This window comes from Varroa jacobsoni, unplaced genomic scaffold (genome assembly GCF_002532875.2).
Source record: "Varroa jacobsoni isolate VJ856 unplaced genomic scaffold, vjacob_1.0 scaffold_1096, whole genome shotgun sequence".
Lineage (NCBI taxonomy): Eukaryota > Metazoa > Arthropoda > Arachnida > Mesostigmata > Varroidae > Varroa > Varroa jacobsoni.
The window spans coordinates 269,465-284,584 of NW_019213998.1; positions in this window are offsets into that span (position 1 = coordinate 269,465).

A 15,120-nucleotide genomic window follows, 5' to 3' on the forward strand; every position below is an offset into this window, starting at 1 on the left:
GCGACGGTAGGCTTTTTATTTTTAACGAAAAAGATATGTTTTATGTATTGAAAACAGTAGCAGATCAGCGTTTGTTGGTTGTCTAGTAAAAGTTTTGAAAAAGGTGAAGTATTCTGTAGGATTAAGGTATTTGTTTCCCATCTCTGTGTCCTATGAATTCATATAGCAGGAATGTAACCGGTTTCTGTTGGACCTATTGCGAACACGGAGTGTACTATTATCCGACATTTTATTATTTTCTCTGATATATTATAGTATTAAGGTTTAGTTATCCCCCTCAATTACTGAAAGCCTTTCGTGAAGCTTGATGACCTTCCCATAGAAAGCGTATCTACCAGCAGTACTCTAGAATTAAGGGGTTTGCACATTATACTAAAAAGTATCTTTCAGTTCAAGGATTATATCTAGCTGTTATCGTTCGTAGCTTATCGAGACGAAACGAACGTCGAACAGCATCGACCCAGTTTTATAGCATTTCACATGCAACACATATACTGGTGTGCATCAGTAGAAAAAGAGAGCCTCAGAACTTGCATGTAAGTTATCTATAACGAAGCCGGCTCTCAAGTTCGTAAGAGATCAAGTGCTGCATCGCTAATTAGAAAACAAATTCTGTCAGGACTCGTGTATCTCTATAGGAAATCTAGTCAGAAAATATTAGCGTTGTGTAATCTGTAATTTACATACGTATTCACATACCTGTACAACACGAAATAAACAATACTTTAAAAAAATTGTGTTAATATTCCTGTATGGGCATATCGAACTGCAACACAAATTCGGCGTTAAGCACTAACTTCCGCTCTATTCATCATTCAATGACGCCAATTTACTTTGATGATCATTGCCGCGATACAGTTGTTAAGCTCAATTTTTTAATGTACATTGCAATTTATTTACGTATTAACAGCATTTATAATGTTCATAGTTCTAGTTACTTCATAAGTGCCAATTTGCCCGCATATGCCTGCTTTATCCCTATCGTCAAAAAATGCATGGGTGTTTCACGTTGTCCACTTGCATATTCCAGTTGCTTTCCTCTACGATCCTTGTTAGTTGTCTTTAGAACTTTAACTGGTCTCATCACAGCGCAAAGAAGGTCTGTATCGGTCTGATTCGCCTTGCTAGACAGAAATTTAAACGTATGCAAAAATGATGAAGATTGTAGCCTGCCGTTTGTATCCTATCCGATGTCCCTACCTTACTTACACTAACCTGTTTCCCCTTGATTGCCCTTCCCAGGCAAGTAGGCTACGCTCATTTGAAGTGGAGCTCTCTACAAAAAGACAATGGATTGGTCCTCTTCTGCATTGGCATTCAGCATCTGAAGGACAGCGCTCCTATCCATGCCTCCGTGGATACACACGGCCGAACAGATGCAGGCTCAGTTAACATGCTCATTGGTTCCCGCCGTTACTTCGCTACCGTCCGCCGCTGTCACCTTTGTGGTCTTCTGTACAAGAGACTAATCAGTTGGACGATCAAACAAGCCCCAGGCCCTTGGGCTTGACTCGGCGGGTCGCTCTGCAATGCTAATCTATCATTATGACCTTTTAGAGCACCCAGTGTAGAGCCTTTCTGGGACATCCTATTCGACGGCAACGAGGGAGACGAAGTCGACAGGACAAAATAATATATGCAGTTTTCAACCGGTGGGTATCCCGACAGTCGGTGCCCGATAGTTGCGCGTGGCACCAGAGTGCAGACGACGCAACGGAAACACGCGGATGGAGTTAACGTACGTAACGTTCTGGAGGATCCTGACTTTCTACTAAACGACAACCCTGATAGCTCCCTATCTGAAGATCGCGATACCAGTTAAAGCAGCGTTTCGCTGATTGGTTGGAGCATAGTGCATGTACTCTGTGCAGCTTTTCTGTATCGTGCTGATCCCGAGAAGCTTTTTCTATCTTCCCTTCGGTGTGAAAAACGCGTCGCCACTGCTTTGGCCGTCTGTCAGTCTTGGTGCGGCCATCTTTACACAGACACTGTTTTCGTTGTTGTCGTCTACTTTGTTTTCGCCGTCCATTGTGGACAAAATGACAGTGAACTCCAGATGTGATGGCCTGCCAAAGGTAATTAATCTTTCAGCGTTATCCAGTTGCGACCATACGAGCTACAGAGGTGTCACTATCAGCAGGGCCATGCTACCGTATTATCATTGAGTTCACGCATCCATCACCGAAATCGTTTAATTTTGGTAGCATTGCTGCTTTCGTTGCCTTTGACGACCAGCAAGACTCTTAGAGCTAACAGTCAGGGGAGCAACAAACGCATCCGATGTATCGGAACCATACCGTTGTCTATGCTTTCATCTCTCAGTGTTGTCTTGGGACATCAGAGGCCCTGGCTCAGACCCTTCTACGAGATCCATACGAGGCATGAGCGGTCTATCCCAAAACGAACTTCTTTTTTACGTGAGGTCGCGTTGTAGTTTAACACGGGCAAGTGTTAGGAGTAGACTCCACGAGAAGTCGATGCGAATTCAATTCATGCCAAGAATAGACGTCGAAAGGCTGATGGACGAGCAGACGCTGGTAAACCCCTAATGGTAGGAGACTGCGACGCAAAAGGAAACAAGATCTGCAGGATTAAATAAGAAGATAGAGCAAAGAAGAAACTGGAGACAGTGGCAAACAGTGAGCCTGCGGCAATTTCCCTAAGTCTTTTTAAGTTGTCAGTGCAGTGTTGTGAGAAGTAGAGACTGTTATATTGTGGCCACAGATCGCGCGATGTCACTGCCAAACCAGGCTTAAATGTAGCCGCTTGCGCGGTTCTAATAAAAGCAATTTTGCATTTAACCAAATTAACTTCTTATAACTTTAGGTAGAACTGGTAACGATTGTCGTTGTGAGATATGGCTTTAAACATTAGGGTGTTGAATTTGGACATTGTAGACAAAATGACGCAATTACAAATATACCTATATGGTCTAAAAATACCATATTACACCCTATCTATAGGCTATTTTTCCATCCAAATAGAGGTCTATAACTAAGCTCAATGTGGTATAATAAATGAACTTGCTTAAATGCTAATAATTCGCGAACACGCATTTGCATACTGTAATATTCTACTTCGATTTTGCCCGTTACATACTTTACATTGTAAGCAATAGCGTCAATTTTGCATAGTCCTTTATTTACGCCTATTAGAAACGCTGTTTTTATTTGCCTTCAGAAACGTATAGAGGTGACTAGGTAAATACTATCCCTTACGAGAATTCGTTATTTACACTCACTTTCCGATATGCAAGATGTGCTTCATGAAGAATATGGATATGCTAGTAATGCTTCTGACATCAGGAAGAAGAGCCTTTCTGGAAGGTTCTATCGTTATCTAGCAAGAACACGAGAAATTTACTCATATCTATGAAAAAAAAAAACATGTTCTACCAAGGCTTAAATATACGATGAATTCTCATTTTTAACCCTGATTATTTGTACTACCGATATGCTTGGAGCTGATTCGGTCGTAGCTATTGCTTCTAGGCAAATATATTACGTTCTACTCTAAAATTCAAAGCATTCGTTCAGATTGCAGAAACAAAAATAGCGATCGTATAGACGATATGAGCTCTCCCGCAGCGGAGCTCTAAAATAACTATCCCAACTATCTAACAGTAATAGGTACTATCCCGGCCCTGATAGGACCAGTAGTGGATTGTAATCAGCACACAACTAGGCAGGTTAGGTATAAAGGAATAGACCGATTGCAATAGTCTTAAGTAACAGTAAAGCATCTGAGACTCCGTTTTCTCCCAGCCCAGGAACAGCCCACCAGTTACCATCGATTTTGGGAAAAAATGCCTATTTTACACAAGATTAAATATACGTAGCATACACGATGTTTAGCGTTCGAAAGCTTCTTGCCATGATGCAACTGGGTGCAAAAAACGTACATAGCGGTTAACAACGATAAACATTTTAGAGAAAACAAAGTTCAAGTGAGTGACAAAATATTAGTAAGCTTCTTCTATTAATGTAAAGGCGTTTCTTTCCGCCGTAACAAGAAAGACTGATTGAATACCTATAATTAGCGCGATAATTATTCAGAGGATGAATAAAAAACGAATGTGCCGAAAACTATGAATCTGTAAACTATTTGGAAATACACCTGCAGTATAAAATAGCCACGAAGACTAGACCATAAGCACTTGCATTTAATGTCTTACGAAAACAGATATACGGATTTAACACTTTCTATGGTGCATTAAAAATAAACATCCATACACTTAAGAGAAACATAGGAGGTCAGACATCTAGCTCAGTCCCAGTTATTGGGGCGATTCAGTTTGTGTAACTTTTATCTCGAAGGTGCCTCTATTAAGATACTTAAGGCCCGTCAAAATATTTTATGTGTGAGCGCGTACGACTTGTTCACTCTGACTCAGCTTTACCCGAACGATGCATTTATAAGCCCTGATTCCGCAGCCCAAAATCCAGCTCAGCACCCAGCCATGGCCGGGAATTCCTTTCGAAAGGACTTTTAAGTGAGAACTGTAAGTCAAGGTTATTGCACGGGAAATTGGGCTTACGAGTAAAGGGGAAGAAAATGTGAGAGTGGTTTAGCTTTCGTCGGCCGTTTCTTCACTGATCGAAATTTTCGTCAAAATACTGCTACCGTGGTCTAAAATGAAGTAAATGAACAATACATAGAAGGAACAACGAAGGCTGCCAATGAAAGCGCCTGCGAATGGGAGGCCCAGAAGAGGTCGAAAGCGATAAATTGACTTAGCCAATTCGCTATTTACTGCTACGGAGTCTAGGCGAGCCGCCGGCCACTAGCTGTAACAACGGGAGACCCAGTTAGGGCCCAATGAACGAAGAGAATGAATGAATGAATGAATGAGGCCTGGCTCAAAATGGACTCCCGTTACAAAAGAGAATAGACACAGCATCTGATTTATCCTGAAACCGCGTTGCCGACTATTCCTCAGAACTCAGACGTCTGCCATGCTCCGAGTGTAGCAAGAACCCGCTCGTGGGTAAGAGTTGCTCTTGCTGCGTCCATCTTTGTTAAAAAATGTTGTACCAAATCCTGTCGAAAGAGGATGACCTAACCAGGAAGCAGGCGGTTTACGTGTATATATGTTTGTATCTGTGTATACATATATAATAGTACACGAGTTTAACCCAGTATACTTAGCTAACTAAACCTGCCACTATAGACGTAACACCGTTATGGTTATGGCAATTAAAAGTGGCATCTAGACGAAAGAGACACAGGCTGTGCAGCCAGAAGACTGTATCAAGCAATTTGCGTTCTATATGTCACGTTTTTTTGTGGGTGCTTCCTTCCTATCCTATTTTAATCATTTTGTGCATAAGCAACCAGCTAGAACAAAAGCATATAGTCGGAGCTTGTTAGAAATGGCGTGAATAGAATGTGTGCTCTTGGGTATGATACATATGGAGGTGCTCCGTTTTTGATCTCACTGTTTGCCTTTCGGTATCAACGTCTATTCTGTCACAAATGATATAACTTATCTAAACCATAAAATAATGTAATAAAAAAATATTTTAGGAAATAATAAATGAACATTTTGTCGGTTCATACTTCGTTATGCAATTGAAGGATCCATACAAATGATGCTTGGAAAAACACAGTAGTAAAGAATTTATGGCTTATACAGTTACTGGATAGTTGAATTTTGTATGGTACTGATATGGCTGCCAGTAACTGCAGTGACTAAACGCACTGAATAATTAATTTGCATATAAGTAAACCTGCATCTCAAAAAATAGCCATTTCGCTCTAGAATTTAAAACTTCCGGAAAGATTTCTTTTTCTAACTCTCTTCAGTAGTTAAAGACGGGCACGTAGAATTGTCCCGCATACCTTGACTGTCACTGTGTGAAAGGCTTTGCTGTTGCAATTAAGTAGATTTGTAGATCTTGTTTTGCAGGTGAATTTGTTCTCGTGCTTGGGATCCTTGCATTCACAGTAGGCAAATTGTCCTAAACTATATTTTCGATCCTGACCTGTGTCCTTCTCTTAGAAGATCAATTTTCCTTTACCTCGAACTGTGCGCTATTAACATATGGCAAAGAGTCCACAGATACTAGCGATCAAATTGTTTAAACTATGGGATCTGTTGATGTTAGCCTTACCATTTAAGGAAATCGCTGCCATTATAGAATTTCTATTTTACACTAGTACGATTTCTTGGAGGCATATGGCAGTTTTTTTTTATTACCTATGCTGAGAGGTAACGGTCGAGACCAGTCCTTAAAAAGCTTTAAAATCAATAAGTCACGTCTTGAGGTTCAGAAGGTCTCATAATATTTAATGACACCGTTGAGAGTCGATCTAGTTCGTAACAACTGGTTAAACGTTTTAAATGGCGTACATTTCTGGAGTGCATACATTTGTTTTACATCTTATTGTACAGTTTATCATCATTCATTTGTCGTATTTTCTAGTGCATAAAATAATGGTACGGCTATAGGAAGATACATTGTGCCTCTCCGTAATGCCTATTTTAAATTCAGTGGAATAAGCTGAAGCAGTATTAATAGGTTACAACAAGTAGCAATTAGATACAGAGAAAGCTTGCACTGACTTTTTCGAGTTTATGCCATGCATCCTTTATTTTTCACCATTTTAGGCCACCTAATAATTCCGTGATGTTTTTTTCTGTCGACGCATGCATCTCATCAGCTTCGCGAATTCCTAATGGAAAACTATTCGAAGAAAATATCCGGAAAAATCTCATAAGCTATTTACAAAAAAAAAGGGAAAAACCACTATAAAACGCATTTTTTTGGAGGAAAACAAACTTGATTTTTGGAAAAAACATCTTGGTTAACGGTAAGTAAAGCCTTTGTTCGATAAAGAAATGTCGGAGGAACTTTTATTTACTCTTTTGCCTGTCGCCAATATCCGCATAGCTTCTGCTTCATCCTGAAAGTCTCCTGGTATTAAGGTACCTCCTCCACCCTGAACATGAGGTCGATGTAACCGGCAATTTAAAAAAAAAAAAAAAAAAAGGTCAGAAGGCTTCCCTCCATGTAGTCGACGGTTCATAAAGCAAGGAAAATAGTACGGACGAATGCTAGATTCTATCCAATTTCCACATAAATAGATTCCAAAGAAGTTGTGCTCAGGCAAAGCCGTTATCTAGAAAGATCTGATTTTTGACATCGTCCGGCAATCACGTAGCTTTTTATTTGATTGACCAAATTAGCTTAGCACCAGTAGGCTGGATCAAAGCACACATTAACTTCAACCGAAAAACTTGGACACTAACTCCTGTAGCAACAACAAGACACAGTATAAATTTACCGTAAATTTTTCCGAAGCCGCACTAGAAACTAAGCAGAGTGTTGGGTTTAGTTAAATGGAAGCCTGCTTTCAGTATCACAACTAGATTTAGGTTTATTAAACAAACGCAATTCGATCGAGTATATTTCTCGATCCATTTTAACTTCTACCCATAAAACGAGCAATTTACAAACCTCAAAATCTCAGAAAAGTTATCTGCAAGAATAATAGCTATAACAATATTATTTTGAAGTCTTTTCATGTCAGAAACTTGGCTGAATGGCTAAATTTTCTTTGCTAGCACGCTTGGCTGACGTTCCTCCTTTATGGCGGTAAATGATCTATGGAAGATAAAATACGCAATTCCCACAATCTTCGAAAATTGATTTCATATTATTTTAATAATATATTTTGTATATTATTAAAAGAAAAGCTTCAAGGCTAAACATTTGAGAGCCTGTCACCACATCAATCTCAGAGATTTTCTGATCGTTGTCAAAGGACACGCAAATCCGCTGGCCGGAAACGTTTCGAAAATTTCCCGTCCACTCGGCTGTCCATGCAACGTTTATAAGGCGATGTTCTGTCTTTTTAGCAAACCAAAACCCACACCGATATAACTTGTGGTCAAACTTGCACTTTGAATATAACTTCTCTATAATCACAGTATGTTATCTTTTAAATTCCAAGCGAGACAAATAAACACTGGATGGCTAATATGCGCGAGTGATGGTAAACGAAAGCCATGGCTCTCACAAGAGCTTGATGTTGGAGTCGCCCTTTTAACAAAAAAATTCCATTACTTACTAATAACCTCACAGACTAAGTTGGACCGCAAAATAAATATCCTAGTAAAACAACAGGCTCTATTATCATTCCGCCTTTCTCAATTCTAGGCTTTTGTTAGAGATCCATACACAATTTTGTTGACTCGAGTGGCCACAGGGAAATTGCTATACGTTGCCATTTTCGTATTCTAAATAATATTGCATCATTCGAGCCTAGTTTCATATGCTGAAATGAAGCCAAAATGAGATTAACATCGAACAAATAAGTAAACCCCAAAAAAAAATATCTACAGCGTCTAGCGAAGGCACCTCACAGTTGAAAGTTCCTCATTAAATAGTCAAGTGACTTTTATACTTCAATATAGTAAGTGATGAACATATGGTATATATATATATACCATATACGTATCCCTTACCGCAGCTGACATAACTGGGCCGTATATTCTGAGAGAGGCACGCCGCGGGTAAGAGGGTGGCTGTGTTCTTCATGTTGGCAACTTGGCCTTTAGTGGCAGCTTTGTGTAAACTAATTTGCATGCAAGACAAAAGCTATGGATTAGTTTTTGCTTTTTTCAGGTCCTAGTTCGGCACTGACAACGGATAATTTTCGGTATATCCTTTCACCTGATGATATGTCGTAATGCGATTATCGATTTTACCACTCCTTCTCGTTCAGGAGTTAACGTACATGCTCCCGCATAAAGGAACAGTAGCTTTCATTTCTAAATCGTTGTAGCTTGGCTCGCGTAGACCTTCTAGCCAATGCTACTATATTCGCTTTCGCCAGGAGAACGCTCGTCCATCCTCTACTCTACAGTAGGAACTTAATACGATTGTTAAATATTCCACATTACGATAGAGATATACGGTGAACGTCCATTAAAATCCGCCACCAGACAGTCGCTGTGACATCATCCTGTGGGATCAACCAAGCGTTGCCAGCTGCCGGAGAAATAGCATATATTAATGTAGTCCGACTTTGGTCCTACTTGTGGTAGCGGCGGTCGTAGGTGTAACGGGGTCAGTTTGTCTTCGTACCGCAGCAAAGCGAGCTTTAGCGCTAAGGACCCATCTCTCATTTTCTATTTATTATTACCATATTTTATGTATTTTTTATTGTTTTTTTCATTATATATACATATATATATATATATATATATGTTCAATTATAAACCTGACTAAGCCTATTGCAATTAAAATTCATTCACTTTCGACGTCAGAATGAGCTTATAACGTCCATGGTTATCGGATATAGAGCCCGTAACGAATACGCTTTCAATTGCCGTACGTATTTAGACCAGCCCTCTTCTATCTCATGAACAATAAAATACTGGGTTGCCCAAAAAACACACGCTACTTCATCATATTAACCTACAACCTTGAGGCAGTGCGAGCTCCACCCGGACGAACGGACTAAAAATCCCTAGTAACAGTTCGCCGTTCGTGTGTCCTTTATTACTCTTGACGCGGACGCGACCCGTTGTACGATCGAGTCATCCGGACGGTATAGGTGCGCGGGCCGCTTAGTTCCATCTTAAGTCTACATCGTCGCTGCGTTTGACGTCTGGGCAATACGTATACCAATTTTTTTGTACGTTTTATTTAACGATCTAATCAATTCGGCAGCCGCAGATACGGTGCGTGCAGTAGGCATTAATTAGGAAACGGTAGCTGAGCAGCACCTTTGCACGAAAACCATTACGAATGTCTAGTACTGTTTTGCATTAAATTTGTGCTTCTGATAGCAGTTCAAGGTAGTCCTTGGAAAAAATAGTTGAGCTTTTACCACTGTATTTCTAGTTTTCCATGGATACATGCACAACTAAATGTTTTCCGTTATCTGCCAGAAGTACTAGTTAATGTTTAAGACGAAGTCGTAAATTTTTCATTTTTTCCTTTTACGATAGTAATTCATATTCGGGCTTTTAGAAGAAACGCTTTAGACTCGACCACATTTGTTATACTTTTAACCCTTTCAGGATCCTTATACAGACACTGATGGGTTGTTGGCAGCATCGAAAACAAAGAATATATATACACACATCTATTGCGGTGTTCGCAATGATCTACCAGAATGCTTCATTAACTATAATTAGCGGTCCTCAACAAGGTACTCTAAGATATTCTATTGACTGAGTGTACGGATTATATTGTGACACCTAGGACAGACATGTTTAAGTCTATACTGTCTGTGTTTGATGCGGGCATGTTTGTATGCATCGGTCGATGGGAAGTTGCAAATCCATATTTCAGTACCCCTCGAAAAGTCTGATCAAAGAAAGCTACATTAGTTTGAATCCAAATGTAATCACAGACCAGGAGTTAGCTCTAAACTGTTCATCATGCTAATGGAGAGTATACTCATAATTTAATTTTTGCAGATAGCAGAAGGTGCCAGATATCAGTTGAAAACTCCTCATACAATGAACGTAAGCAGAAAGGTATGTCTGGCGGAGTAGCTAACTGCCTGTAAGTTGCAAATAAATCACATTATTTTCAGATGTGAAAAAGGACCGTTGATTTAGAACCTACAGAGGCCATTGTTTCTTTTTAGTTATCCAGAGCGAATCATCGAGCTTCTTATTGTTTAAACTGTTTTTTTGTTTTATCCTTAGACTACATTGGACCAGGTTCCTGAACAGCCTATGAAGCCATGTTATATATAGAGGGTATTCGTACGCTTTTCCGTCAACGAAGGAAAAACTATGGACAGATGCCAGCTGTGGCATGTAATTACCAATAGAGGTGTTTTTATATGAAGTGTAGATGACAGGGAGAGTTTACCGTCATTGCGGTCGCAAATCATGCTTCAACCTAAGTCAGAAGTACTTAAGCGATTTTTACGCGCGGTACGGCCATTGAATATTTCCAATAAAGCTGGCCTTCGGAGCCAATTAAACTCTAAAAAATGTCCGTTTCAAACAGACCATGCCACATGTGTTCAGACGATCGCCGGAAGACACATTGCCTATGCACTATTGAAACTATTAAGCAATCGATCGTACTTAGAGGCATAGAGCTCAAGTAATAAAATTATAATGAATATGTTTTGAAAGACGTATGTCCTGAACAATTCTCCATGGCGACCAAAACTATCACTGTAATACTAAGGCGAGGAAAGCTGAAAAAATCGATCGGACGTCTTTAGTGTTTAGTTAAGTCTAATGTAAATTTAGCGTTCTAGATCTGGTGACGAACCAGAAGAGTTTATAGGCACCTTTGTTCTTAACACAGAACAGCATCACAAACACACAGTAGGTGAGGACCCGTCGCGCCTTGATGTAAATTGCACGGATTTTGAAAGGAGAATTCCTCCAGTGGTTAACAAGTAAGTACAACTAGATACACGGCCTGGAGGCTTTCATAGAGGCTACATCACCCATTTTTCGAAGCAGACCTATTGACTCTTTAATACAGCGTTTATCCATTCATGGCGCCATTATACGAAAATCTAAGGATGTAAATAAGCGATGTAAAAAAAGTTAAAGAAATGCATTTCTGAGGTTTTTAGGTTACCGAAAATTTAGAATTTTTTAATATAGAACCCTTATCGACTGGCCGGTTTCAGCGCTCAAACGGCTAAGTCTCATACCTGCCAGCCCACAACAAAATAATGACCGTTCGTGCATAAGGAGCTTCCTTCCCGTTAAAAAAAGGACTAAAAAACAGCTATTTGAAGCTACAGAGGAACCCAGCCTTTGAAAGATGGCAAGCTAGATCTCTGTTTAGCCGTGACAACATAAACAGTATTAAATGCGGACGCTCAGAAAGATTAGAATTTGGCAAAACGGGTCTTGTGGCGATTAACCTCGGCTATTCTGGTGGCTATATTGTGCAACCTGACGCCGGCCCGGCCGAAAATCCAAGCTACGTATACTATTTATTTTAAAATGGCCCGAGCAGGGTGGAACTCGTGAGAGAAATGTACCTTAGAGCTGGTTTCCTGTCTTCCCCCAATGCTGCTTTGTAAACTGCTTTGTAGTTGCCAGAAACAATCAGAACCAGCTATTAACGTAGGATTATCGAACAAGGGGAAATCATCCGGTGGACCTGCCCCATCCGACCCCAACTATATCACCGTCAAGCATATAACTAGGCACCTTTAACGAAAAACGTCAAATTCTTAAACTGCATTTGAACCTGGATTCAGCAACAACGCATCTTCAGCTCGGACTCACAATATCATTGCGTCGTTCCATCTGTTGCATTTTCTGCCCATTGGCGACCACACAATTTCGTAAGTCAAGGATCCTGTAGGGAGGTACGTAATCGAATCCTCGGAGTACGATCTGAAAAATGTTACCCACCAAGGGGCTTTGATGGGGCATCACTATAAACCAGGGCGTTATGGTAGCAACCACTTTTTGAACCGTTTAGATTATAGACGATAACGAGTGTTCGACAAAATCTTAAACACATAGTGAGCATTGTAATAGTAGGCGCATATGCAGATATTAATATCCTGCCCGTTCGACCCATACGCTGTCCGTCTTCACTAGTCGCATAAGCGCTCAAATGTATTCTAGCCTGAGACAAATGCATAGAGTGTATAGTACACAACGGGCTAGAAGGGATAGTCTTAAATTTTAAAGCTAGTTCGAGCTTGTAAAAATGGGACGTGAACTTCTCGAATTTTTCAAAGCTGGCATCCATGCACCGAAATGATCCTACGTACAGAAGCTCGTTGAATCGTCTCCAATTCTTCACAAGTGAATAGATCATTCTTAAGGGAAAAACGAGGATGGAATGGAAGACTCAACCGAAGATCATTCGAAACAGACGAATTCTGCCGACGCCCCGGTTTCTGTCGGTATTGACTTTTCCTTTGTTTGATTCTTCTACAACAAGCACGAAATCACGAAAGCTAAGTCAGGTCAGGATGTTTAACATGAATATACTATGAAAAGCGGCAAAGATCACGCTTTTGGGAAAGTCTAGAACCCCAGCATAAACGAACCGTAGTCGTGCTCGCTATTGTGTCGCTTACGGGCATAACAGACCAGCTAAAAAGCATGTCAAAAATTCAGGTAACGACTTCGTGAATTTCAAGCATTCAATTTTTGTAGCGGAGGGTTCCTACATATAAAGCAGTATGCCAAAATCTCATCTTCTCTATACCCAGCTTGTTAAAAAAGTCTGGCCTCCTCCAAAGAGGCATCCGCATGTCGCAATCAAACTACTGCTAAAGTAGGCAGGCTCCTTGACACATAAATGGCACAAATCAGGCGGCTGTTACTAACCGCGAGTTCACTCATTGCGAGATACGCTTGGGGGAGAGGGTCGGAGAAGAGCGGAGTAAGATTCAAACAGTTATTCGTTGATGAAACCCGCAATCTAGGGCACCCACGAAGGAGTAGGCAGAGTATGCGGTTAGTACGGCCGTCGATGCCTGGTGTTGAGTGTCCTGTTTTCTAATTCAGGCAACGATATTCACTAACGGAACTACCAGGAAGGCAAAAACTTAGCCGCCAGTAGCAGCCGTCTGACCACCTCTGTTCGAGTTCTCTTGCGATTCCTAGATTGTATAGTCAGCACGTTCCGCTGATCGGATCCTAATTACCCTGCGAAGATGCAAAATAGATTTGAAAAACTAAATCGTCTCTGGGGAAAGGGGGTTCAGGCGCTCAAAAGTCTGCTTGACGAAATGGTGTTTTTCGTCTTTACGTGTTGCGAGGAACATACATTCCTTTTATGAATATTCCAAATGAGAAAAGACAATATCCGACTTCCTACTACTACGATATCGACTCGAATACGGCGGCGTCAATGTGCTTCGCATTACGGACCCAATCTGTGATGTATAGTCTTACGAGTATAGACCACGGGATAAGTACCTTGAAACACCCACACCGATTCTTGAGCCTCTCTTTTGTTTAACACTGCAAGCAAACGACAAGGTATATAATACGCGTAAGTACCCCGAGTCCGAACGACGCTTGTTATCTAAATCCATATTCGATTAGATACCTTTACTAAGCCCTGAATGCAAAGTTAGGTATAGATTTGGACGAGACAAAGTTTCAAATTGCGTTTTGTTTTAGAATGTTGAATCATACGTTTCGTGGAATGGAGAAGTTAGTAGTGACTAACCCTTGTTCATTGTTCAGAAGCTTTTTCTACAAGCATGCCTTGTCTTGCCCTTAAGGACGACAAGCACGACAAGCACGAGAATCTTGTAGCGAGATTTGTCCTGTGAAATCTTAAAAGAGCGCGGTAGAAATCTCAAAAGTGTAGAAAATAGGTATATATTAATGCTCAGATAATTCCACATTTTTTCCAATTGGAGCGCCACGACTTTAGCACACACGTTTGACCCAACGAATTATCACGTTATGCGCCCGTACCCAGATAACTCTACATAATCTCTCCGGTGTCAGGTGGGAAACCTCCATATCAAGCAATATAATAATACGCGTATATGCACCGAGTCCAGAAGGCGCTTGTTATTAGATACCTCCAGTAAGCCCTGAATTCAAGATTAGGAATAGATTTGGATCCAAACAAATATGCTATTTCGTTATTCGATAATTATTTAGTTCCAGTTCCATCAAAATCGATCTCTGAACCCGCAGAGAATGTTTTTCCATCCACTTCACTCGTCTTGTTTCGACGACAGAAGTCTGGAATGGAGCTTCAAGTTTTTTTTATATTCATTCAACGACGGTTGCCTCTCATCCTGAGGGCGGTATGTTGAAAGTCGATCGATCCTGAGATTATTCTTGAGCCGAGTATATTTAGAAATTCACAGGAACGGTTTGATAGATCCTTTACCTTTGAGGGAGCAGCGACATTTCAGTCCTTGATCGTGCCCTGAATTCTAAAGGATGGAGGGAGACTCTTCGCGCCCACAAGATAGGCTGTAGCCGGGTAACGCAGCGAAACGGTTAGGCCAGCGTAGGCGTCCCACCAAAGCAACAGGGTACGACTCATTTTCTAGCGTCATGATACCCGCAGTTATTTTGTACATCTGCATGAATTTGTCGTCTGCTCTGTGGGACTGGCCGTGATGCACCGACTAAGGGCTAGCCAGACACAACAGTAGCCGCCATTGAGATGATGGCAGAGA